At 48.7% G+C, this 24,993-nt stretch overlaps 11 non-coding genes and 2 pseudogenes across 11 annotated transcripts; all 13 read left to right on the top strand.

Moving 5' to 3' along the window:
• The first annotated feature begins 555 nt into the window (after positions 1–555).
• On the top strand, positions 556–746 carry LOC142269417 (U2 spliceosomal RNA). The gene has a single exon (XR_012734882.1). It is a non-coding gene; the product is annotated as a U2 spliceosomal RNA (small nuclear RNA).
• Positions 747–2,133: 1,387 nt separating this feature from the next.
• On the top strand, positions 2,134–2,324 carry LOC142269416 (U2 spliceosomal RNA). The gene has a single exon (XR_012734881.1). It is a non-coding gene; the product is annotated as a U2 spliceosomal RNA (small nuclear RNA).
• Positions 2,325–3,711: 1,387 nt separating this feature from the next.
• On the top strand, positions 3,712–3,902 carry LOC142269415 (U2 spliceosomal RNA). Its single transcript, XR_012734880.1, has one exon. It is a non-coding gene; the product is annotated as a U2 spliceosomal RNA (small nuclear RNA).
• Positions 3,903–5,289: 1,387 nt separating this feature from the next.
• Positions 5,290–5,393, top strand: LOC142269395 (U2 spliceosomal RNA; annotated as a pseudogene).
• Positions 5,394–10,822: 5,429 nt separating this feature from the next.
• On the top strand, positions 10,823–11,026 carry LOC142269452 (U2 spliceosomal RNA; annotated as a pseudogene).
• Positions 11,027–12,413: 1,387 nt separating this feature from the next.
• LOC142269413 (U2 spliceosomal RNA) lies at positions 12,414–12,604 on the top strand. The gene has a single exon (XR_012734878.1). It is a non-coding gene; the product is annotated as a U2 spliceosomal RNA (small nuclear RNA).
• A 1,387-nt stretch (positions 12,605–13,991) lies between these two features.
• Positions 13,992–14,182, top strand: LOC142269411 (U2 spliceosomal RNA). Its single transcript, XR_012734877.1, has one exon. It is a non-coding gene; the product is annotated as a U2 spliceosomal RNA (small nuclear RNA).
• Positions 14,183–15,569: 1,387 nt separating this feature from the next.
• On the top strand, positions 15,570–15,760 carry LOC142269410 (U2 spliceosomal RNA). The gene has a single exon (XR_012734876.1). It is a non-coding gene; the product is annotated as a U2 spliceosomal RNA (small nuclear RNA).
• Positions 15,761–17,148: 1,388 nt separating this feature from the next.
• LOC142269409 (U2 spliceosomal RNA) lies at positions 17,149–17,339 on the top strand. Its single transcript, XR_012734875.1, has one exon. It is a non-coding gene; the product is annotated as a U2 spliceosomal RNA (small nuclear RNA).
• A 1,387-nt stretch (positions 17,340–18,726) lies between these two features.
• On the top strand, positions 18,727–18,917 carry LOC142269408 (U2 spliceosomal RNA). The gene has a single exon (XR_012734874.1). It is a non-coding gene; the product is annotated as a U2 spliceosomal RNA (small nuclear RNA).
• Positions 18,918–20,305: 1,388 nt separating this feature from the next.
• On the top strand, positions 20,306–20,496 carry LOC142269407 (U2 spliceosomal RNA). The gene has a single exon (XR_012734873.1). It is a non-coding gene; the product is annotated as a U2 spliceosomal RNA (small nuclear RNA).
• Positions 20,497–21,883: 1,387 nt separating this feature from the next.
• LOC142269405 (U2 spliceosomal RNA) lies at positions 21,884–22,074 on the top strand. Its single transcript, XR_012734872.1, has one exon. It is a non-coding gene; the product is annotated as a U2 spliceosomal RNA (small nuclear RNA).
• Positions 22,075–23,461: 1,387 nt separating this feature from the next.
• On the top strand, positions 23,462–23,652 carry LOC142269404 (U2 spliceosomal RNA). The gene has a single exon (XR_012734871.1). It is a non-coding gene; the product is annotated as a U2 spliceosomal RNA (small nuclear RNA).
• The last annotated feature ends 1,341 nt before the right edge of the window (positions 23,653–24,993 follow it).

Raw genomic sequence — 24,993 nt, 5'->3', positions numbered from 1 at the left:
GACATCACAATAGCGCTGCTGCCTAGAAAACAAGCTGCGCAGAAGAAGTTGTTCTTTGGGTGGGAGGGTGGGCTAGTGGAAGGAGGGGGCAATCTCTTTTTTTCCCGGGTGGTAGGGGGATGACAGGAGAAGGGAAGCGGGTGGTGAGAAAGGTACAGAGGGCAGGGTTTGGGGGCTGGGAAGGAAAGGGAAAAGATTAGGGTTTGGGGATGATGAAAGGGCTTTCTACGGGTAAGGATGGCAAAGGGTGGCAGTGACGGAAAGTCAGGCAACCTGTCCTGTCCGTCTTTTTGTATCGTGAATTGGAAAGACTGCAAGGGGGAGGGGAGTTGCTTGCGCCCTAAAGGAGGAGTTATTCAGATTCATTGCAGTGGGCGGCGGCTGCAAAACGCACCATTCTTCTTGTTTTGGCTCTGCAAAGCAGCCTTTTCAAGGGTTGGCTTGGGTGACAAAATGTCTTGTGTAGGCGTGGGTTTGTCTCCCTCTCGCTCTCTCTCCCTAAGATGTGTCCGGCATAGGCCAGGGTGCCACTCGAGGCCCAAACCAATTCTGGTTATCGCTTCTCGGCCTTTTGGCTAAGATCAAGTGTAGTATCTGTTCTTATCAGTTTAATATCTGATACGTCCCCTATCTGGGGACCATATATTAAATGGATTTTTAGAACAGGGAGATGGAAAAAGAGCTTGCTCTGTCCACTCCACGCATTGACCTGGTATTGCAGTACCTCCAGGAACGGTGCACCCCTTCTTAACCCAGTTTCCAAAAGCAGAACTCAATTCACCTGATTCATATTAGCCCGATTTAATGAATTGGAAGAAAGCATACGTCTTCATATGCACCTCAATTTGGCCCATTCACTTTTCACACTTCCTCCTTTTGTTTTTTATCTTTCACACTTTTGACTTTCTTTATTCATCCAAATAGCAAACTCATCACCACTCAACCTGACCAACTCGGCTATGTCCCCGTGCTGCAGTTCTCTGTCTTATCTAGATCATTTGCAATTGAATGGAATAGATCCCTTTTGGACAAAGTGGATTCACCTGCTGCTGCAGTGACCACAGGTGTGATAACATCTAGAATTGGCATCTGGTGCGATCTCTCCGCTTCCACTCCAAAGAAAGTTACCTGTTTATTCCTATCATGCATTGGTTTTTGGGGTTTTCTTTGAGTAATGATGATCTCTTTAGTAGTCTGTTGGCGCCCTCTCCTGGAGGAATAGTTTGCTTGCTCTTGGACATTCTAAAAGAGAGGTCATGATAGACATTGAGCTTCTGAGCTCAATTGGGGACAGTCATGGGTGATGAATGTTTGCAACCTACTGCGAAGCCTCATACCGCAATATAAGGAACGTCAAATACTAAGAAAGGGCGGCCTATGAAAGAATTACTACTTTCAATAAGTACACTTAAACGGCTAATTGGGAATAGAAAAACTGTAAAAAGCCCTCTGAGAAAGCCCCCCTCTAACCTTTGATAGTAAGCTTTTCTGTAGTCTGCCTGTTGATGTATTTTCCGTTTGAACTGTGCACAACATGAAGAGACGGAACACTGGCGGCTTGTCACAATGCCCCCCGATGACATCACAATAGCGCTGCTGCCTAGAAAACAAGCTGCGCAGAAGAAGTTGTTCTTTGGGTGGGAGGGTGGGCTAGTGGAAGGAGGGGGCAATCTCTTTTTTTCCCGGGTGGTAGGGGGATGACAGGAGAAGGGAAGCGGGTGGTGAGAAAGGTACAGAGGGCAGGGTTTGGGGGCTGGGAAGGAAAGGGAAAAGATTAGGGTTTGGGGATGATGAAAGGGCTTTCTACGGGTAAGGATGGCAAAGGGTGGCAGTGACGGAAAGTCAGGCAACCTGTCCTGTCCGTCTTTTTGTATCGTGAATTGGAAAGACTGCAAGGGGGAGGGGAGTTGCTTGCGCCCTAAAGGAGGAGTTATTCAGATTCATTGCAGTGGGCGGCGGCTGCAAAACGCACCATTCTTCTTGTTTTGGCTCTGCAAAGCAGCCTTTTCAAGGGTTGGCTTGGGTGACAAAATGTCTTGTGTAGGCGTGGGTTTGTCTCCCTCTCGCTCTCTCTCCCTAAGATGTGTCCGGCATAGGCCAGGGTGCCACTCGAGGCCCAAACCAATTCTGGTTATCGCTTCTCGGCCTTTTGGCTAAGATCAAGTGTAGTATCTGTTCTTATCAGTTTAATATCTGATACGTCCCCTATCTGGGGACCATATATTAAATGGATTTTTAGAACAGGGAGATGGAAAAAGAGCTTGCTCTGTCCACTCCACGCATTGACCTGGTATTGCAGTACCTCCAGGAACGGTGCACCCCTTCTTAACCCAGTTTCCAAAAGCAGAACTCAATTCACCTGATTCATATTAGCCCGATTTAATGAATTGGAAGAAAGCATACGTCTTCATATGCACCTCAATTTGGCCCATTCACTTTTCACACTTCCTCCTTTTGTTTTTTATCTTTCACACTTTTGACTTTCTTTATTCATCCAAATAGCAAACTCATCACCACTCAACCTGACCAACTCGGCTATGTCCCCGTGCTGCAGTTCTCTGTCTTATCTAGATCATTTGCAATTGAATGGAATAGATCCCTTTTGGACAAAGTGGATTCACCTGCTGCTGCAGTGACCACAGGTGTGATAACATCTAGAATTGGCATCTGGTGCGATCTCTCCGCTTCCACTCCAAAGAAAGTTACCTGTTTATTCCTATCATGCATTGGTTTTTGGGGTTTTCTTTGAGTAATGATGATCTCTTTAGTAGTCTGTTGGCGCCCTCTCCTGGAGGAATAGTTTGCTTGCTCTTGGACATTCTAAAAGAGAGGTCATGATAGACATTGAGCTTCTGAGCTCAATTGGGGACAGTCATGGGTGATGAATGTTTGCAACCTACTGCGAAGCCTCATACCGCAATATAAGGAACGTCAAATACTAAGAAAGGGCGGCCTATGAAAGAATTACTACTTTCAATAAGTACACTTAAACGGCTAATTGGGAATAGAAAAACTGTAAAAAGCCCTCTGAGAAAGCCCCCCTCTAACCTTTGATAGTAAGCTTTTCTGTAGTCTGCCTGTTGATGTATTTTCCGTTTGAACTGTGCACAACATGAAGAGACGGAACACTGGCGGCTTGTCACAATGCCCCCCGATGACATCACAATAGCGCTGCTGCCTAGAAAACAAGCTGCGCAGAAGAAGTTGTTCTTTGGGTGGGAGGGTGGGCTAGTGGAAGGAGGGGGCAATCTCTTTTTTTCCCGGGTGGTAGGGGGATGACAGGAGAAGGGAAGCGGGTGGTGAGAAAGGTACAGAGGGCAGGGTTTGGGGGCTGGGAAGGAAAGGGAAAAGATTAGGGTTTGGGGATGATGAAAGGGCTTTCTACGGGTAAGGATGGCAAAGGGTGGCAGTGACGGAAAGTCAGGCAACCTGTCCTGTCCGTCTTTTTGTATCGTGAATTGGAAAGACTGCAAGGGGGAGGGGAGTTGCTTGCGCCCTAAAGGAGGAGTTATTCAGATTCATTGCAGTGGGCGGCGGCTGCAAAACGCACCATTCTTCTTGTTTTGGCTCTGCAAAGCAGCCTTTTCAAGGGTTGGCTTGGGTGACAAAATGTCTTGTGTAGGCGTGGGTTTGTCTCCCTCTCGCTCTCTCTCCCTAAGATGTGTCCGGCATAGGCCAGGGTGCCACTCGAGGCCCAAACCAATTCTGGTTATCGCTTCTCGGCCTTTTGGCTAAGATCAAGTGTAGTATCTGTTCTTATCAGTTTAATATCTGATACGTCCCCTATCTGGGGACCATATATTAAATGGATTTTTAGAACAGGGAGATGGAAAAAGAGCTTGCTCTGTCCACTCCACGCATTGACCTGGTATTGCAGTACCTCCAGGAACGGTGCACCCCTTCTTAACCCAGTTTCCAAAAGCAGAACTCAATTCACCTGATTCATATTAGCCCGATTTAATGAATTGGAAGAAAGCATACGTCTTCATATGCACCTCAATTTGGCCCATTCACTTTTCACACTTCCTCCTTTTGTTTTTTATCTTTCACACTTTTGACTTTCTTTATTCATCCAAATAGCAAACTCATCACCACTCAACCTGACCAACTCGGCTATGTCCCCGTGCTGCAGTTCTCTGTCTTATCTAGATCATTTGCAATTGAATGGAATAGATCCCTTTTGGACAAAGTGGATTCACCTGCTGCTGCAGTGACCACAGGTGTGATAACATCTAGAATTGGCATCTGGTGCGATCTCTCCGCTTCCACTCCAAAGAAAGTTACCTGTTTATTCCTATCATGCATTGGTTTTTGGGGTTTTCTTTGAGTAATGATGATCTCTTTAGTAGTCTGTTGGCGCCCTCTCCTGGAGGAATAGTTTGCTTGCTCTTGGACATTCTAAAAGAGAGGTCATGATAGACATTGAGCTTCTGAGCTCAATTGGGGACAGTCATGGGTGATGAATGTTTGCAACCTACTGCGAAGCCTCATACCGCAATATAAGGAACGTCAAATACTAAGAAAGGGCGGCCTATGAAAGAATTACTACTTTCAATAAGTACACTTAAACGGCTAATTGGGAATAGAAAAACTGTAAAAAGCCCTCTGAGAAAGCCCCCCTCTAACCTTTGATAGTAAGCTTTTCTGTAGTCTGCCTGTTGATGTATTTTCCGTTTGAACTGTGCACAACATGAAGAGACGGAACACTGGCGGCTTGTCACAATGCCCCCCGATGACATCACAATAGCGCTGCTGCCTAGAAAACAAGCTGCGCAGAAGAAGTTGTTCTTTGGGTGGGAGGGTGGGCTAGTGGAAGGAGGGGGCAATCTCTTTTTTTCCCGGGTGGTAGGGGGATGACAGGAGAAGGGAAGCGGGTGGTGAGAAAGGTACAGAGGGCAGGGTTTGGGGGCTGGGAAGGAAAGGGAAAAGATTAGGGTTTGGGGATGATGAAAGGGCTTTCTACGGGTAAGGATGGCAAAGGGTGGCAGTGACGGAAAGTCAGGCAACCTGTCCTGTCCGTCTTTTTGTATCGTGAATTGGAAAGACTGCAAGGGGGAGGGGAGTTGCTTGCGCCCTAAAGGAGGAGTTATTCAGATTCATTGCAGTGGGCGGCGGCTGCAAAACGCACCATTCTTCTTGTTTTGGCTCTGCAAAGCAGCCTTTTCAAGGGTTGGCTTGGGTGACAAAATGTCTTGTGTAGGCGTGGGTTTGTCTCCCTCTCGCTCTCTCTCCCTAAGATGTGTCCGGCATAGGCCAGGGTGCCACTCGAGGCCCAAACCAATTCTGGTTATCGCTTCTCGGCCTTTTGGCTAAGATCAAGTGTAGTATCTGTTCTTATCAGTACAAACTGAGCTAGCTACACTTGACGAGATACGATCAGGGAGACAAGCTCCGAAGCCCAGCCGAGACCGAAAGAGGGAGATCGGACGGAAGAAGAGCTTGGCAGAAAGAAGCAAGAAGACGAAGGCTCGGAGAAGACTTGGGGAGACCAGAGGAACTTCGAGGAGGAACACAGCGGGAGAAGACACCCGGAGAAGAATCCAAGATCCAGCTCCGGGAACTCAAGCAGGAACCAGCCATGGCAAGCAAGCCAGAGAAGGCAGCCAGGAAGGCTCAGGACCCAGGGACCTCCAGGAAGGCTCATCCAGAGGCTTCTTCGGCCCAAGAGGCCCCCACCTCCGACGCCAGCCAGCCGGAGGGAGCCCGGACGCCGCCTGAAAAGGCTCCAACCCTGGAGCCTTGGATGCGGCAGACGGTCGCCCTGAAGCTAAAGGCGGTGGATGGTAGGTTGCCGGACATGTCCAGCGACGTGTTCTGCAAGAAGATGATTCTGGATCAGGGCTTCTCCAGGGCGGAAACCCTGAGTGTCCAGACCTTCATGACTGGCATTTTTCTGGTAACCTTTGCCACGGTGAATGCCTGCAGGAGATACTGGGAGGCGATGAACGCAGCGATGCCGGACTCCCCTTTTCATTCTTTTTTAGGATCCTGTCCTATACAGAGGGATGAGAAGAGGATCACGGTCTCCATGCGGAACCCGCACACCCCAGGAAGAGACATCTCCACGTTCCTGGGACGTCTCTGCATAGTGGTGAGGGAGCCATCCCACATCCTTAACGGCAACGGATTCTGGACGGGTAAGTGGTCAGTAACCGTTCGACTCCACAGGGAACCAGCATCCGAGGATGGTCTCCAGCACCTGCCCCCGACATTCTCTCTGGGAAACTCCTATGGTCTCATCTACTACCCGGACATGCCACACAACTGCAGGAAATGTGGCGGGAAAGGGCATTCGATGAAGACCTGCAAGGAGGACGCCTGCAGGGTTTGCCGGGTGACAGGACACAGCTCCAAGGACTGCCCAAAGAAGAAGACTTGCAACCTATGTGGACAGGCGGACCACCTTTACAAGGACTGCCCACAGCGGGAGAAATCCTGGGCAAGGGTTGCCGCGGCGACCCAGTATCGGGTAGTCACAGCTTCGTCGACCAAGGCAGCTACGACCAAGGCCACAGAGGCCAAGGACAAGGCGGCCAAGAACCCGGCGACCGTGGCTCCAGCCGATGCCCCAGCAGCCACGGAGTCCAGGGAAAAGAAGGGTAAGAAAACTGCTGCCCCCTCCCTGGTCCCCCCCCCTGTCACCCCTGTCCAAACCCCTCCCCCCCCGGCCAACCCTACTGAGGATTCCACTACCTCCACCTCATTTCCCTACTCCTCAGCTGGTCTCCTCACCCCCCCCCCAAAGCCCACTCTCCCTCCCCAGACCATGAGAGCAGAGGGCCTCAGCACTCTTGCACTTTTCACCGAGGAGGATTTTCCAGCTCTTGTCTCCTCAGGTACAGGCCAAAGGAAAAGGAAGGTGGAAGATAGTCCTGTCGCAGAACCTTCCAAGCTGTTCATTGTGGACCTTAACCCACCCCAGGAAGAGGAGGATGGCCTCCTCCCAGAACCGGACGTGTTGGAGCAGATGGTGGAGTCCCTTGTGGCCGAAGAAGAAATGGAGGAGTCGGAAGCCACTGAGGCACCATCCCTGCTTGATCAGCTAGCAGAAGAGGGTCTGCTGGAGATACCCTTACCAGCAGGTGCCAAAGAGGAAGAACCGCCCGACCGGAGTGGTAACTAAGGCACACCGCCTGCTCTAACTTTCTCTTTCCTCCAATGACTGCTAACATTAACATCTTTTCCATTAATGTTAGGAGCATCAGAGACAAGTTCCGACGTCAGACAATTTTTGCGTTCCTTAACACTCAGTCTAGTGATGTATTTTTCCTGCAGGAATGCTCCCTTCCCTCCTCTAGGTCCTTCAACCATCTGGCCAGGGAGTGGACCCATGGCCCATCCTACTGGTCTGGCGGGGGCGACTGTAGGTCCGCGGGGGTCGCCGTGCTGATCAGGGGAAGCGCCTTCACATTGGACTCTGTTCAGGAAATCGTCTGCGGCAGGTTACTGCTCGTGGATGGCACCTGGGCGGGAGAACCTGTCAGGTTCATCAATGTGTATGCTTCTCCTGTGAAGAGCGATCGACTGGAGCTCCTCCAAGCCCTGCGCCCTCAGCTCGCTACCGCCAGGACGGTAGTGATGGCCGGGGATTTCAACTGCCCGATTGAGGAGGATGGACGCAGTTCTGGAACGGCTGCCAAGTTGGACGTCACATCCAAACTGCTCATTGAGATGGTGACCGAAGCCTCTCTTGTGGACGTTGTTGGCTCCATCGGACACGGATCCGTGAACTATTCATGGTGCCGATCCGATGGCTCGCTGCGTTCCAGGATTGACTTTGTGTTTACCTCTCGGGCGGTTGGGCGGAGTGGGCACTCGATGGTCCCCTGCTTCTTCTCTGACCACAGAGCCATTCACTTTCAAGGTGTGCTGGGCCATGGCTTCCCCATTGGCCCGGGCTCCTGGAAGCTGAACTGCTCTCTGCTGGAAAAGGGTGAGATTCTGGAGGAGCTTAGAGCTGCCTACTCCACGTGGCGGGCCTACAAGGCGGGCTTCCAGTCTGTTTCTGACTGGTGGGAATACGTTAAACTCGAGTTCCGTTTCTTCTTTCAGGCAAAGAGTCAACAACAGGCGTGTCTGAAGAGGAGGGACTTCAGGAGACTCCAGCGTGAGCTGCGTTCCCTGCAGGACCTTCTTCGATGCGGCTGGGACGTGAGAGAGGAGCTGGAGGAGACTAAGAGGAGCCTGAAAAGGCACTTCGAGGAGGAGTCCGAGCGAATTGTCTTCCGTTCCAAAGTGGAGAACCTGGAGAAGGGTGAGAAATGTAACTCGTTCTTTTTCAGGAAACTCCACGCCGGTCACACGCCCATGAATGAACTACGAGACGAGAGTGGAAACATGCGACGCGGGAAAGAGAACGTGATGAAGGTCGTCAGCGACTTCTACAGCGAACTCTACGCCCGCAAGACTACTGACCCCGAGGCCGCCGATAAGTTCCTGTCAGGTATCACTAACCATCTTGACCCTGCAGACGCGGCGGCCATGGATGTTCCTCTGACGGTGGACGAGCTGCTCTCGGCCGCCAAATCCTTTAGTTCTGGCAGGACACCGGGCAGTGACGGCCTCCCAGCAGAGCTCTATGTAGCGCTGGGAGACCTAATCTGTCCGGACCTGTTAGGGCTGTATGAGGAGATGGTGGTGGAGGGCAGAATGCCTCCATCTCTGAGGGAAGGAATGGTCACGATCCTGTACAAGCGTAAAGGAGAGAGGTGCGACCTGAAGAATTGGCGTCCCATCACCCTTCTGAACGTCGACTACAAGATCCTGGCCAAGACGATGGCAACGAGATTGAAGACTGTTATCGGACGGATCATCCACCCGGACCAGACCTGCGGCATCCCCGGACGTCGCATCGCAGACAGCCTGGCTCTCATGCGGGACACGGTCGAGTACATCAAAGCCCGCCGGGTGCACGCAGCCCTGATCTCGTTGGATCAGGAAAAGGCCTTCGACCGTGTTTCCCATGAGTTCCTGGGCAAAGCTCTGCACAGGTTAGGTTTGGGTAACATGTTTTGCTTGTATGTCCAACTAATGTATTTTGATATTCACAGCTCGGTGTTGGTGAACGGCTGGAAGACTGACCCCTTCCCGGTCCTCTCAGGGGTCAGACAAGGCTGTCCTCTGTCACCTCTTCTTTTTGTTTGTGTTATAGAACTCTTTGCAGAGGCTATCCGGCGGAATGGAGAGATCAGAGGGATCACCGCACCAGGACCAGAACGCTTCGAGGTCAAGTGCTCGCTCTACATGGACGACGTGACCGTCTTCTGCGCGGACCGGCGCTCAGTCGACACCCTCGTCCAGACCTGTGAGACCTTCGGACGGGCTTCGGGAGCCAAAGTCAACTGCGGGAAGTCGGAAGCCATGCTCTTCGGGGACTGGCAGCCGGCCTCTTCCGCCCCCTTCCCTTTCAGCATCCAGCCGGATTTCATCAAGGTTCTTGGAGTCTGGTTCGGGAAGGAAGGAGCAGCCCTCAAGTCCTGGGAGGAACGCTTGACCAAGATCACCCAACGGATCGGTCTGTGGAGCCTCAGACGCCTCACCTGTGAGGGCAAAGCACTGGTCCTGCGTAACGAGGTACTGCCCGTGCTGCAGTACACGGCCCAGGCCTGGCCCCCCCTTGCCACCGTGTGCAGGGTCATTACCAGGACGGTGTTTCGTTTTGTCTGGGGATCCAAGATGGACAGAGTAAAGCGGAGCATCATGTACAAGGATCCTCGCAAGGGTGGGAAGGGCGTACCCGATATCCCCACCCTCCTGCGATCCTCCTTCGTATGTGACTGCGTTCGCCGAACTCTGCGAGTCAAGAGAGGTTCCGCGGGTGGGTCCATGTCTCGCTTCTTCCTGCTCCCCCTTTGGAGACGGTTAGGCTGGGACAAGTGGGACAGCTCCTTCCCCTACAACTGGACGGCGCCATGGTTCTACGGAGACGTGGTTCGGTTTGTGAGGGAACACCAACTGGAGGGACTCAAGCCCGATTTGTGGAAGCCAAAGACTATCCACAAACTCATCAGAGCCAAGGACGAAATGGAGAACATTCCAGGACTTCATCACGACACACTGGAGACTGTTTGGACAAACGTGTCATCGGCTGGATTGACCAACGGGCACAAGGACTTGTCATGGATGGCGATACAGGGCGGACTGCCCGTCCGGTCATTCATGCACGCCCGGAACCTGTGCAAAACCCGGTACTGCCCAAGGTGCCCCTTCGTGGAGGAAACATCGCTGCACGCCTTTTGGGACTGCCGTTTCGCACAGCGCCTGTTGGTTGCCCTGGAGGATGACCTGAGGAACTCCGTCCCCAGAGGGAGCCTATCGTACCATTCCGTACTTTATGGACTCTTCCCTGGGACTCACACCGTTGGAGCCATCCAGGAGGCTTGGCGCCTTATGAACTGCTTTAAGGACGCTATTTGGGTCGCCAGGAACCGGCTCATCTTGAAGAGGGAGAGGATGTCTATCCAGGATTGCCGCAGGCTGATCCACAGCCTGCTCAGAGACTATTCCATCATGGACAGTCCGGACGACAGCGCCGAGGAGGAGGTTTAGACCTCTTCCATGCCCCCTCCCTCCTTTTCCCGTTATGTGCGTCTTTCAATAAAGCTTCGGGCCTGTGATTTCCCCACCCTATCCCCCTTTTCCCCTACCCCCACCCCCCAATCGCCGGTTCGTTGTTATTTATTGTCTAACTTTTTCTTTCAGCTTGAGTGTTATGGATAAGCATAGGAGTGTGATGTATAGTTTAGTGCGTCGTACTCTATGGCTATGTAAGAAGGATTGTATAGTTCTGTGTGTACGGGGCTGCGGCACTGTACACGGTTTGTTACCTTTTTGTGAGTAGTGCATGATAATAAAGATGCTGTTAAATCAAAAATCTGTTCTTATCAGTTTAATATCTGATACGTCCCCTATCTGGGGACCATATATTAAATGGATTTTTAGAACAGGGAGATGGAAAAAGAGCTTGCTCTGTCCACTCCACGCATTGACCTGGTATTGCAGTACCTCCAGGAACGGTGCACCCCTTCTTAACCCAGTTTCCAAAAGCAGAACTCAATTCACCTGATTCATATTAGCCCGATTTAATGAATTGGAAGAAAGCATACGTCTTCATATGCACCTCAATTTGGCCCATTCACTTTTCACACTTCCTCCTTTTGTTTTTTATCTTTCACACTTTTGACTTTCTTTATTCATCCAAATAGCAAACTCATCACCACTCAACCTGACCAACTCGGCTATGTCCCCGTGCTGCAGTTCTCTGTCTTATCTAGATCATTTGCAATTGAATGGAATAGATCCCTTTTGGACAAAGTGGATTCACCTGCTGCTGCAGTGACCACAGGTGTGATAACATCTAGAATTGGCATCTGGTGCGATCTCTCCGCTTCCACTCCAAAGAAAGTTACCTGTTTATTCCTATCATGCATTGGTTTTTGGGGTTTTCTTTGAGTAATGATGATCTCTTTAGTAGTCTGTTGGCGCCCTCTCCTGGAGGAATAGTTTGCTTGCTCTTGGACATTCTAAAAGAGAGGTCATGATAGACATTGAGCTTCTGAGCTCAATTGGGGACAGTCATGGGTGATGAATGTTTGCAACCTACTGCGAAGCCTCATACCGCAATATAAGGAACGTCAAATACTAAGAAAGGGCGGCCTATGAAAGAATTACTACTTTCAATAAGTACACTTAAACGGCTAATTGGGAATAGAAAAACTGTAAAAAGCCCTCTGAGAAAGCCCCCCTCTAACCTTTGATAGTAAGCTTTTCTGTAGTCTGCCTGTTGATGTATTTTCCGTTTGAACTGTGCACAACATGAAGAGACGGAACACTGGCGGCTTGTCACAATGCCCCCCGATGACATCACAATAGCGCTGCTGCCTAGAAAACAAGCTGCGCAGAAGAAGTTGTTCTTTGGGTGGGAGGGTGGGCTAGTGGAAGGAGGGGGCAATCTCTTTTTTTCCCGGGTGGTAGGGGGATGACAGGAGAAGGGAAGCGGGTGGTGAGAAAGGTACAGAGGGCAGGGTTTGGGGGCTGGGAAGGAAAGGGAAAAGATTAGGGTTTGGGGATGATGAAAGGGCTTTCTACGGGTAAGGATGGCAAAGGGTGGCAGTGACGGAAAGTCAGGCAACCTGTCCTGTCCGTCTTTTTGTATCGTGAATTGGAAAGACTGCAAGGGGGAGGGGAGTTGCTTGCGCCCTAAAGGAGGAGTTATTCAGATTCATTGCAGTGGGCGGCGGCTGCAAAACGCACCATTCTTCTTGTTTTGGCTCTGCAAAGCAGCCTTTTCAAGGGTTGGCTTGGGTGACAAAATGTCTTGTGTAGGCGTGGGTTTGTCTCCCTCTCGCTCTCTCTCCCTAAGATGTGTCCGGCATAGGCCAGGGTGCCACTCGAGGCCCAAACCAATTCTGGTTATCGCTTCTCGGCCTTTTGGCTAAGATCAAGTGTAGTATCTGTTCTTATCAGTTTAATATCTGATACGTCCCCTATCTGGGGACCATATATTAAATGGATTTTTAGAACAGGGAGATGGAAAAAGAGCTTGCTCTGTCCACTCCACGCATTGACCTGGTATTGCAGTACCTCCAGGAACGGTGCACCCCTTCTTAACCCAGTTTCCAAAAGCAGAACTCAATTCACCTGATTCATATTAGCCCGATTTAATGAATTGGAAGAAAGCATACGTCTTCATATGCACCTCAATTTGGCCCATTCACTTTTCACACTTCCTCCTTTTGTTTTTTATCTTTCACACTTTTGACTTTCTTTATTCATCCAAATAGCAAACTCATCACCACTCAACCTGACCAACTCGGCTATGTCCCCGTGCTGCAGTTCTCTGTCTTATCTAGATCATTTGCAATTGAATGGAATAGATCCCTTTTGGACAAAGTGGATTCACCTGCTGCTGCAGTGACCACAGGTGTGATAACATCTAGAATTGGCATCTGGTGCGATCTCTCCGCTTCCACTCCAAAGAAAGTTACCTGTTTATTCCTATCATGCATTGGTTTTTGGGGTTTTCTTTGAGTAATGATGATCTCTTTAGTAGTCTGTTGGCGCCCTCTCCTGGAGGAATAGTTTGCTTGCTCTTGGACATTCTAAAAGAGAGGTCATGATAGACATTGAGCTTCTGAGCTCAATTGGGGACAGTCATGGGTGATGAATGTTTGCAACCTACTGCGAAGCCTCATACCGCAATATAAGGAACGTCAAATACTAAGAAAGGGCGGCCTATGAAAGAATTACTACTTTCAATAAGTACACTTAAACGGCTAATTGGGAATAGAAAAACTGTAAAAAGCCCTCTGAGAAAGCCCCCCTCTAACCTTTGATAGTAAGCTTTTCTGTAGTCTGCCTGTTGATGTATTTTCCGTTTGAACTGTGCACAACATGAAGAGACGGAACACTGGCGGCTTGTCACAATGCCCCCCGATGACATCACAATAGCGCTGCTGCCTAGAAAACAAGCTGCGCAGAAGAAGTTGTTCTTTGGGTGGGAGGGTGGGCTAGTGGAAGGAGGGGGCAATCTCTTTTTTTCCCGGGTGGTAGGGGGATGACAGGAGAAGGGAAGCGGGTGGTGAGAAAGGTACAGAGGGCAGGGTTTGGGGGCTGGGAAGGAAAGGGAAAAGATTAGGGTTTGGGGATGATGAAAGGGCTTTCTACGGGTAAGGATGGCAAAGGGTGGCAGTGACGGAAAGTCAGGCAACCTGTCCTGTCCGTCTTTTTGTATCGTGAATTGGAAAGACTGCAAGGGGGAGGGGAGTTGCTTGCGCCCTAAAGGAGGAGTTATTCAGATTCATTGCAGTGGGCGGCGGCTGCAAAACGCACCATTCTTCTTGTTTTGGCTCTGCAAAGCAGCCTTTTCAAGGGTTGGCTTGGGTGACAAAATGTCTTGTGTAGGCGTGGGTTTGTCTCCCTCTCGCTCTCTCTCCCTAAGATGTGTCCGGCATAGGCCAGGGTGCCACTCGAGGCCCAAACCAATTCTGGTTATCGCTTCTCGGCCTTTTGGCTAAGATCAAGTGTAGTATCTGTTCTTATCAGTTTAATATCTGATACGTCCCCTATCTGGGGACCATATATTAAATGGATTTTTAGAACAGGGAGATGGAAAAAGAGCTTGCTCTGTCCACTCCACGCATTGACCTGGTATTGCAGTACCTCCAGGAACGGTGCACCCCTTCTTAACCCAGTTTCCAAAAGCAGAACTCAATTCACCTGATTCATATTAGCCCGATTTAATGAATTGGAAGAAAGCATACGTCTTCATATGCACCTCAATTTGGCCCATTCACTTTTCACACTTCCTCCTTTTGTTTTTTATCTTTCACACTTTTGACTTTCTTTATTCATCCAAATAGCAAACTCATCACCACTCAACCTGACCAACTCGGCTATGTCCCCGTGCTGCAGTTCTCTGTCTTATCTAGATCATTTGCAATTGAATGGAATAGATCCCTTTTGGACAAAGTGGATTCACCTGCTGCTGCAGTGACCACAGGTGTGATAACATCTAGAATTGGCATCTGGTGCGATCTCTCCGCTTCCACTCCAAAGAAAGTTACCTGTTTATTCCTATCATGCATTGGTTTTTGGGGTTTTCTTTGAGTAATGATGATCTCTTTAGTAGTCTGTTGGCGCCCTCTCCTGGAGGAATAGTTTGCTTGCTCTTGGACATTCTAAAAGAGAGGTCATGATAGACATTGAGCTTCTGAGCTCAATTGGGGACAGTCATGGGTGATGAATGTTTGCAACCTACTGCGAAGCCTCATACCGCAATATAAGGAACGTCAAATACTAAGAAAGGGCGGCCTATGAAAGAATTACTACTTTCAATAAGTACACTTAAACGGCTAATTGGGAATAGAAAAACTGTAAAAAGCCCTCTGAGAAAGCCCCCCTCTAACCTTTGATAGTAAGCTTTTCTGTAGTCTGCCTGTTGATGTATTTTCCGTTTGAACTGTGCACAACATGAAGAGACGGAACACTGGCGGCTTGTCACAATGCCCCCCGATGACATCACAATAGCGCTGCTGCCTAGAAAACAAGCTGCGCAGAAGAAGTTGTTCTTTGGGTGGGAGGGTGGGCTAGTGGAAGGAGGGGGCAATCTCTTTTTTTCCCGGGTGGTAGGGGGATGACAGGAGAAGGGAAGCGGGTGGTGAGAAAGGTACAGAGGGCAGGGTTTGGGGGCTGGGAAGGAAAGGGAAAAGATTAGGGTTTGGGGATGATGAAAGGGCTTTCTACGGGTAAGGATGGCAAAGGGTGGCAGTGACGGAAAGTCAGGCAACCTGTCCTGTCCGTCTTTTTGTATCGTGAATTGGAAAGACTGCAAGGGGGAGGGGAGTTGCTTGCGCCCTAAAGGAGGAGTTATTCAGATTCATTGCAGTGGGCGGCGGCTGCAAAACGCACCATTCTTCTTGTTTTGGCTCTGCAAAGCAGCCTTTTCAAGGGTTGGCTTGGGTGACAAAATGTCTTGTGTAGGCGTGGGTTTGTCTCCCTCTCGCTCTCTCTCCCTAAGATGTGTCCGGCATAGGCCAGGGTGCCACTCGAGGCCCAAACCAATTCTGGTTATCGCTTCTCGGCCTTTTGGCTAAGATCAAGTGTAGTATCTGTTCTTATCAGTTTAATATCTGATACGTCCCCTATCTGGGGACCATATATTAAATGGATTTTTAGAACAGGGAGATGGAAAAAGAGCTTGCTCTGTCCACTCCACGCATTGACCTGGTATTGCAGTACCTCCAGGAACGGTGCACCCCTTCTTAACCCAGTTTCCAAAAGCAGAACTCAATTCACCTGATTCATATTAGCCCGATTTAATGAATTGGAAGAAAGCATACGTCTTCATATGCACCTCAATTTGGCCCATTCACTTTTCACACTTCCTCCTTTTGTTTTTTATCTTTCACACTTTTGACTTTCTTTATTCATCCAAATAGCAAACTCATCACCACTCAACCTGACCAACTCGGCTATGTCCCCGTGCTGCAGTTCTCTGTCTTATCTAGATCATTTGCAATTGAATGGAATAGATCCCTTTTGGACAAAGTGGATTCACCTGCTGCTGCAGTGACCACAGGTGTGATAACATCTAGAATTGGCATCTGGTGCGATCTCTCCGCTTCCACTCCAAAGAAAGTTACCTGTTTATTCCTATCATGCATTGGTTTTTGGGGTTTTCCTTTGAGTAATGATGATCTCTTTAGTAGTCTGTTGGCGCCCTCTCCTGGAGGAATAGTTTGCTTGCTCTTGGACATTCTAAAAGAGAGGTCATGATAGACATTGAGCTTCTGAGCTCAATTGGGGACAGTCATGGGTGATGAATGTTTGCAACCTACTGCGAAGCCTCATACCGCAATATAAGGAACGTCAAATACTAAGAAAGGGCGGCCTATGAAAGAATTACTACTTTCAATAAGTACACTTAAACGGCTAATTGGGAATAGAAAAACTGTAAAAAGCCCTCTGAGAAAGCCCCCCTCTAACCTTTGATAGTAAGCTTTTCTGTAGTCTGCCTGTTGATGTATTTTCCGTTTGAACTGTGCACAACATGAAGAGACGGAACACTGGCGGCTTGTCACAATGCCCCCCGATGACATCACAATAGCGCTGCTGCCTAGAAAACAAGCTGCGCAGAAGAAGTTGTTCTTTGGGTGGGAGGGTGGGCTAGTGGAAGGAGGGGGCAATCTCTTTTTTTCCCGGGTGGTAGGGGGATGACAGGAGAAGGGAAGCGGGTGGTGAGAAAGGTACAGAGGGCAGGGTTTGGGGGCTGGGAAGGAAAGGGAAAAGATTAGGGTTTGGGGATGATGAAAGGGCTTTCTACGGGTAAGGATGGCAAAGGGTGGCAGTGACGGAAAGTCAGGCAACCTGTCCTGTCCGTCTTTTTGTATCGTGAATTGGAAAGACTGCAAGGGGGAGGGGAGTTGCTTGCGCCCTAAAGGAGGAGTTATTCAGATTCATTGCAGTGGGCGGCGGCTGCAAAACGCACCATTCTTCTTGTTTTGGCTCTGCAAAGCAGCCTTTTCAAGGGTTGGCTTGGGTGACAAAATGTCTTGTGTAGGCGTGGGTTTGTCTCCCTCTCGCTCTCTCTCCCTAAGATGTGTCCGGCATAGGCCAGGGTGCCACTCGAGGCCCAAACCAATTCTGGTTATCGCTTCTCGGCCTTTTGGCTAAGATCAAGTGTAGTATCTGTTCTTATCAGTTTAATATCTGATACGTCCCCTATCTGGGGACCATATATTAAATGGATTTTTAGAACAGGGAGATGGAAAAAGAGCTTGCTCTGTCCACTCCACGCATTGACCTGGTATTGCAGTACCTCCAGGAACGGTGCACCCCTTCTTAACCCAGTTTCCAAAAGCAGAACTCAATTCACCTGATTCATATTAGCCCGATTTAATGAATTGGAAGAAAGCATACGTCTTCATATGCACCTCAATTTGGCCCATTCACTTTTCACACTTCCTCCTTTTGTTTTTTATCTTTCACACTTTTGACTTTCTTTATTCATCCAAATAGCAAACTCATCACCACTCAACCTGACCAACTCGGCTATGTCCCCGTGCTGCAGTTCTCTGTCTTATCTAGATCATTTGCAATTGAATGGAATAGATCCCTTTTGGACAAAGTGGATTCACCTGCTGCTGCAGTGACCACAGGTGTGATAACATCTAGAATTGGCATCTGGTGCGATCTCTCCGCTTCCACTCCAAAGAAAGTTACCTGTTTATTCCTATCATGCATTGGTTTTTGGGGTTTTCTTTGAGTAATGATGATCTCTTTAGTAGTCTGTTGGCGCCCTCTCCTGGAGGAATAGTTTGCTTGCTCTTGGACATTCTAAAAGAGAGGTCATGATAGACATTGAGCTTCTGAGCTCAATTGGGGACAGTCATGGGTGATGAATGTTTGCAACCTACTGCGAAGCCTCATACCGCAATATAAGGAACGTCAAATACTAAGAAAGGGCGGCCTATGAAAGAATTACTACTTTCAATAAGTACACTTAAACGGCTAATTGGGAATAGAAAAACTGTAAAAAGCCCTCTGAGAAAGCCCCCCTCTAACCTTTGATAGTAAGCTTTTCTGTAGTCTGCCTGTTGATGTATTTTCCGTTTGAACTGTGCACAACATGAAGAGACGGAACACTGGCGGCTTGTCACAATGCCCCCCGATGACATCACAATAGCGCTGCTGCCTAGAAAACAAGCTGCGCAGAAGAAGTTGTTCTTTGGGTGGGAGGGTGGGCTAGTGGAAGGAGGGGGCAATCTCTTTTTTTCCCGGGTGGTAGGGGGATGACAGGAGAAGGGAAGCGGGTGGTGAGAAAGGTACAGAGGGCAGGGTTTGGGGGCTGGGAAGGAAAGGGAAAAGATTAGGGTTTGGGGATGATGAAAGGGCTTTCTACGGGTAAGGATGGCAAAGGGTGGCAGTGACGGAAAGTCAGGCAACCTGTCCTGTCCGTCTTTTTGTATCGTGAATTGGAAAGACTGCAAGGGGGAGGGGAGTTGCTTGCGCCCTAAAGGAGGAGTTATTCAGATTCATTGCAGTGGGCGGCGGCTGCAAAACGCACCATTCTTCTTGTTTTGGCTCTGCAAAGCAGCCTTTTCAAGGGTTGGCTTGGGTGACAAAATGTCTTGTGTAGGCGTGGGTTTGTCTCCCTCTCGCTCTCTCTCCCTAAGATGTGTCCGGCATAGGCCAGGGTGCCACTCGAGGCCCAAACCAATTCTGGTTATCGCTTCTCGGCCTTTTGGCTAAGATCAAGTGTAGTATCTGTTCTTATCAGTTTAATATCTGATACGTCCCCTATCTGGGGACCATATATTAAATGGATTTTTAGAACAGGGAGATGGAAAAAGAGCTTGCTCTGTCCACTCCACGCATTGACCTGGTATTGCAGTACCTCCAGGAACGGTGCACCCCTTCTTAACCCAGTTTCCAAAAGCAGAACTCAATTCACCTGATTCATATTAGCCCGATTTAATGAATTGGAAGAAAGCATACGTCTTCATATGCACCTCAATTTGGCCCATTCACTTTTCACACTTCCTCCTTTTGTTTTTTATCTTTCACACTTTTGACTTTCTTTATTCATCCAAATAGCAAACTCATCACCACTCAACCTGACCAACTCGGCTATGTCCCCGTGCTGCAGTTCTCTGTCTTATCTAGATCATTTGCAATTGAATGGAATAGATCCCTTTTGGACAAAGTGGATTCACCTGCTGCTGCAGTGACCACAGGTGTGATAACATCTAGAATTGGCATCTGGTGCGATCTCTCCGCTTCCACTCCAAAGAAAGTTACCTGTTTATTCCTATCATGCATTGGTTTTTGGGGTTTTCTTTGAGTAATGATGATCTCTTTAGTAGTCTGTTGGCGCCCTCTCCTGGAGGAATAGTTTGCTTGCTCTTGGACATTCTAAAAGAGAGGTCATGATAGACATTGAGCTTCTGAGCTCAATTGGGGACAGTCATGGGTGATGAATGTTTGCAACCTACTGCGAAGCCTCATACCGCAATATAAGGAACGTCAAATACTAAGAAAGGGCGGCCTATGAAAGAATTACTACTTTCAATAAGTACACTTAAACGGCTAATTGGGAATAGAAAAACTGTAAAAAGCCCTCTGAGAAAGCCCCCCTCTAACCTTTGATAGTAAGCTTTTCTGTAGTCTGCCTGTTGATGTATTTTCCGTTTGAACTGTGCACAACATGAAGAGACGGAACACTGGCGGCTTGTCACAATGCCCCCCGATGACATCACAATAGCGCTGCTGCCTAGAAAACAAGCTGCGCAGAAGAAGTTGTTCTTTGGGTGGGAGGGTGGGCTAGTGGAAGGAGGGGGCAATCTCTTTTTTTCCCGGGTGGTAGGGGGATGACAGGAGAAGGGAAGCGGGTGGTGAGAAAGGTACAGAGGGCAGGGTTTGGGGGCTGGGAAGGAAAGGGAAAAGATTAGGGTTTGGGGATGATGAAAGGGCTTTCTACGGGTAAGGATGGCAAAGGGTGGGCAGTGACGGAAAGTCAGGCAACCTGTCCTGTCCGTCTTTTTGTATCGTGAATTGGAAAGACTGCAAGGGGGAGGGGAGTTGCTTGCGCCCTAAAGGAGGAGTTATTCAGATTCATTGCAGTGGGCGGCGGCTGCAAAACGCACCATTCTTCTTGTTTTGGCTCTGCAAAGCAGCCTTTTCAAGGGTTGGCTTGGGTGACAAAATGTCTTGTGTAGGCGTGGGTTTGTCTCCCTCTCGCTCTCTCTCCCTAAGATGTGTCCGGCATAGGCCAGGGTGCCACTCGAGGCCCAAACCAATTCTGGTTATCGCTTCTCGGCCTTTTGGCTAAGATCAAGTGTAGTATCTGTTCTTATCAGTTTAATATCTGATACGTCCCCTATCTGGGGACCATATATTAAATGGATTTTTAGAACAGGGAGATGGAAAAAGAGCTTGCTCTGTCCACTCCACGCATTGACCTGGTATTGCAGTACCTCCAGGAACGGTGCACCCCTTCTTAACCCAGTTTCCAAAAGCAGAACTCAATTCACCTGATTCATATTAGCCCGATTTAATGAATTGGAAGAAAGCATACGTCTTCATATGCACCTCAATTTGGCCCATTCACTTTTCACACTTCCTCCTTTTGTTTTTTATCTTTCACACTTTTGACTTTCTTTATTCATCCAAATAGCAAACTCATCACCACTCAACCTGACCAACTCGGCTATGTCCCCGTGCTGCAGTTCTCTGTCTTATCTAGATCATTTGCAATTGAATGGAATAGATCCCTTTTGGACAAAGTGGATTCACCTGCTGCTGCAGTGACCACAGGTGTGATAACATCTAGAATTGGCATCTGGTGCGATCTCTCCGCTTCCACTCCAAAGAAAGTTACCTGTTTATTCCTATCATGCATTGGTTTTTGGGGTTTTCTTTGAGTAATGATGATCTCTTTAGTAGTCTGTTGGCGCCCTCTCCTGGAGGAATAGTTTGCTTGCTCTTGGACATTCTAAAAGAGAGGTCATGATAGACATTGAGCTTCTGAGCTCAATTGGGGACAGTCATGGGTGATGAATGTTTGCAACCTACTGCGAAGCCTCATACCGCAATATAAGGAACGTCAAATACTAAGAAAGGGCGGCCTATGAAAGAATTACTACTTTCAATAAGTACACTTAAACGGCTAATTGGGAATAGAAAAACTGTAAAAAGCCCTCTGAGAAAGCCCCCCTCTAACCTTTGATAGTAAGCTTTTCTGTAGTCTGCCTGTTGATGTATTTTCCGTTTGAACTGTGCACAACATGAAGAGACGGAACACTGGCGGCTTGTCACAATGCCCCCCGATGACATCACAATAGCGCTGCTGCCTAGAAAACAAGCTGCGCAGAAGAAGTTGTTCTTTGGGTGGGAGGGTGGGCTAGTGGAAGGAGGGGGCAATCTCTTTTTTTCCCGGGTGGTAGGGGGATGACAGGAGAAGGGAAGCGGGTGGTGAGAAAGGTACAGAGGGCAGGGTTTGGGGGCTGGGAAGGAAAGGGAAAAGATTAGGGTTTGGGGATGATGAAAGGGCTTTCTACGGGTAAGGATGGCAAAGGGTGGCAGTGACGGAAAGTCAGGCAACCTGTCCTGTCCGTCTTTTTGTATCGTGAATTGGAAAGACTGCAAGGGGGAGGGGAGTTGCTTGCGCCCTAAAGGAGGAGTTATTCAGATTCATTGCAGTGGGCGGCGGCTGCAAAACGCACCATTCTTCTTGTTTTGGCTCTGCAAAGCAGCCTTTTCAAGGGTTGGCTTGGGTGACAAAATGTCTTGTGTAGGCGTGGGTTTGTCTCCCTCTCGCTCTCTCTCCCTAAGATGTGTCCGGCATAGGCCAGGGTGCCACTCGAGGCCCAAACCAATTCTGGTTATCGCTTCTCGGCCTTTTGGCTAAGATCAAGTGTAGTATCTGTTCTTATCAGTTTAATATCTGATACGTCCCCTATCTGGGGACCATATATTAAATGGATTTTTAGAACAGGGAGATGGAAAAAGAGCTTGCTCTGTCCACTCCACGCATTGACCTGGTATTGCAGTACCTCCAGGAACGGTGCACCCCTTCTTAACCCAGTTTCCAAAAGCAGAACTCAATTCACCTGATTCATATTAGCCCGATTTAATGAATTGGAAGAAAGCATACGTCTTCATATGCACCTCAATTTGGCCCATTCACTTTTCACACTTCCTCCTTTTGTTTTTTATCTTTCACACTTTTGACTTTCTTTATTCATCCAAATAGCAAACTCATCACCACTCAACCTGACCAACTCGGCTATGTCCCCGTGCTGCAGTTCTCTGTCTTATCTAGATCATTTGCAATTGAATGGAATAGATCCCTTTTGGACAAAGTGGATTCACCTGCTGCTGCAGTGACCACAGGTGTGATAACATCTAGAATTGGCATCTGGTGCGATCTCTCCGCTTCCACTCCAAAGAAAGTTACCTGTTTATTCCTATCATGCATTGGTTTTTGGGGTTTTCTTTGAGTAATGATGATCTCTTTAGTAGTCTGTTGGCGCCCTCTCCTGGAGGAATAGTTTGCTTGCTCTTGGACATTCTAAAAGAGAGGTCATGATAGACATTGAGCTTCTGAGCTCAATTGGGGACAGTCATGGGTGATGAATGTTTGCAACCTACTGCGAAGCCTCATACCGCAATATAAGGAACGTCAAATACTAAGAAAGGGCGGCCTATGAAAGAATTACTACTTTCAATAAGTACACTTAAACGGCTAATTGGGAATAGAAAAACTGTAAAAAGCCCTCTGAGAAAGCCCCCCTCTAACCTTTGATAGTAAGCTTTTCTGTAGTCTGCCTGTTGATGTATTTTCCGTTTGAACTGTGCACAACATGAAGAGACGGAACACTGGCGGCTTGTCACAATGCCCCCCGATGACATCACAATAGCGCTGCTGCCTAGAAAACAAGCTGCGCAGAAGAAGTTGTTCTTTGGGTGGGAGGGTGGGCTAGTGGAAGGAGGGGGCAATCTCTTTTTTTCCCGGGTGGTAGGGGGATGACAGGAGAAGGGAAGCGGGTGGTGAGAAAGGTACAGAGGGCAGGGTTTGGGGGCTGGGAAGGAAAGGGAAAAGATTAGGGTTTGGGGATGATGAAAGGGCTTTCTACGGGTAAGGATGGCAAAGGGTGGCAGTGACGGAAAGTCAGGCAACCTGTCCTGTCCGTCTTTTTGTATCGTGAATTGGAAAGACTGCAAGGGGGAGGGGAGTTGCTTGCGCCCTAAAGGAGGAGTTATTCAGATTCATTGCAGTGGGCGGCGGCTGCAAAACGCACCATTCTTCTTGTTTTGGCTCTGCAAAGCAGCCTTTTCAAGGGTTGGCTTGGGTGACAAAATGTCTTGTGTAGGCGTGGGTTTGTCTCCCTCTCGCTCTCTCTCCCTAAGATGTGTCCGGCATAGGCCAGGGTGCCACTCGAGGCCCAAACCAATTCTGGTTATCGCTTCTCGGCCTTTTGGCTAAGATCAAGTGTAGTATCTGTTCTTATCAGTTTAATATCTGATACGTCCCCTATCTGGGGACCATATATTAAATGGATTTTTAGAACAGGGAGATGGAAAAAGAGCTTGCTCTGTCCACTCCACGCATTGACCTGGTATTGCAGTACCTCCAGGAACGGTGCACCCCTTCTTAACCCAGTTTCCAAAAGCAGAACTCAATTCACCTGATTCATATTAGCCCGATTTAATGAATTGGAAGAAAGCATACGTCTTCATATGCACCTCAATTTGGCCCATTCACTTTTCACACTTCCTCCTTTTGTTTTTTATCTTTCACACTTTTGACTTTCTTTATTCATCCAAATAGCAAACTCATCACCACTCAACCTGACCAACTCGGCTATGTCCCCGTGCTGCAGTTCTCTGTCTTATCTAGATCATTTGCAATTGAATGGAATAGATCCCTTTTGGACAAAGTGGATTCACCTGCTGCTGCAGTGACCACAGGTGTGATAACATCTAGAATTGGCATCTGGTGCGATCTCTCCGCTTCCACTCCAAAGAAAGTTACCTGTTTATTCCTATCATGCATTGGTTTTTGGGGTTTTCTTTGAGTAATGATGATCTCTTTAGTAGTCTGTTGGCGCCCTCTCCTGGAGGAATAGTTTGCTTGCTCTTGGACATTCTAAAAGAGAGGTCATGATAGACATTGAGCTTCTGAGCTCAATTGGGGACAGTCATGGGTGATGAATGTTTGCAACCTACTGCGAAGCCTCATACCGCAATATAAGGAACGTCAAATACTAAGAAAGGGCGGCCTATGAAAGAATTACTACTTTCAATAAGTACACTTAAACGGCTAATTGGGAATAGAAAAACTGTAAAAAGCCCTCTGAGAAAGCCCCCCTCTAACCTTTGATAGTAAGCTTTTCTGTAGTCTGCCTGTTGATGTATTTTCCGTTTGAACTGTGCACAACATGAAGAGACGGAACACTGGCGGCTTGTCACAATGCCCCCCGATGACATCACAATAGCGCTGCTGCCTAGAAAACAAGCTGCGCAGAAGAAGTTGTTCTTTGGGTGGGAGGGTGGGCTAGTGGAAGGAGGGGGCAATCTCTTTTTTTCCCGGGTGGTAGGGGGATGACAGGAGAAGGGAAGCGGGTGGTGAGAAAGGTACAGAGGGCAGGGTTTGGGGGCTGGGAAGGAAAGGGAAAAGATTAGGGTTTGGGGATGATGAAAGGGCTTTCTACGGGTAAGGATGGCAAAGGGTGGCAGTGACGGAAAGTCAGGCAACCTGTCCTGTCCGTCTTTTTGTATCGTGAATTGGAAAGACTGCAAGGGGGAGGGGAGTTGCTTGCGCCCTAAAGGAGGAGTTATTCAGATTCATTGCAGTGGGCGGCGGCTGCAAAACGCACCATTCTTCTTGTTTTGGCTCTGCAAAGCAGCCTTTTCAAGGGTTGGCTTGGGTGACAAAATGTCTTGTGTAGGCGTGGGTTTGTCTCCCTCTCGCTCTCTCTCCCTAAGATGTGT

This window comes from Anomaloglossus baeobatrachus, unplaced genomic scaffold, assembly GCF_048569485.1.
Source record: "Anomaloglossus baeobatrachus isolate aAnoBae1 unplaced genomic scaffold, aAnoBae1.hap1 Scaffold_3195, whole genome shotgun sequence".
NCBI classification, from domain to species: Eukaryota; Metazoa; Chordata; class Amphibia; order Anura; family Aromobatidae; genus Anomaloglossus; species Anomaloglossus baeobatrachus.
Note: the sequence above shows the minus strand (reverse complement) of the source record. Positions and strands in the feature narration are given on the sequence as shown.